Consider the following 848-nt stretch of genomic DNA (forward strand, 5'->3'; position numbering starts at 1 on the left):
GAGCACGGGGACCAAAATGCTCTAAAGCTGGGAAAAGACGAGAAGACACAGCCTGCGGTGGCTCTTTATCACCCCCGCATCTCAAGCCAAGTGCCTGCCAGCTGCGATGCGTTGAGAGGACTTCCCTGCCCACAAACGGCCTTAGGGATGAGCTGGGCAGGATTCGTGGCCCCCATTCGCTCAGTGAGGCTCTCCCCACCCCCTGTGCACAGAGACCTCCAGGGAAACAGCCCCACATCCCTGGGTGCTGGATTTTCCCTGTGGAAAATGGCTGTAGCATACGAAGAGCAATCAATAAAGGTCAGTGAAGTTCAGCTCCTGATCTTGCATGCAATTCCTTGTTGGGCCCTGCAGGAAGGGAAGGCTTTAGCTCCTGCTGGCACCGGAGCACCTCCTCAGTCTGCTCAGGACTGTAGATGGTGCTGGAGGACCAGGGAGCACCAAGCCCAGCCGTGCAGAAACCAAACTGAGACCCCTTTTAGACAGCCCGGGGGCTCGGAGGAGAGGAAGAGCTCACCCGGACCTCTCCTCCCTGCTGCCCACCACCAGCCCAAGGCTGCTGCAGGACCAGCTCAGCCCATCTCCCCTCCGAGCATCCCATGGCCCGGGGCTGGCGGAAACCCGACCTTTGCTGAAGTTCAGTGAAGATGGGGGCTGCGACCGCAGCCAGAGGAACACAGACACCATCGCTGCAAGCAGCAGATCACGACGAGAGCGAGTATCGATCACAGGCCAAGGAAAATGATGAAACAGAGCGAATTCCAAACAGATACATCAGTAGCAGTTACAAAATAAGACACATCAATCAGTTTATGCTACCGCTCTGCTCTGAGTCACGCTCCTTTAAC

The sequence above is a fragment of the Mesitornis unicolor genome, unplaced genomic scaffold, assembly GCF_000695765.1.
Source record: "Mesitornis unicolor isolate BGI_N332 unplaced genomic scaffold, ASM69576v1 scaffold12486, whole genome shotgun sequence".
Classification (NCBI taxonomy): Eukaryota; Metazoa; Chordata; class Aves; order Mesitornithiformes; family Mesitornithidae; genus Mesitornis; species Mesitornis unicolor.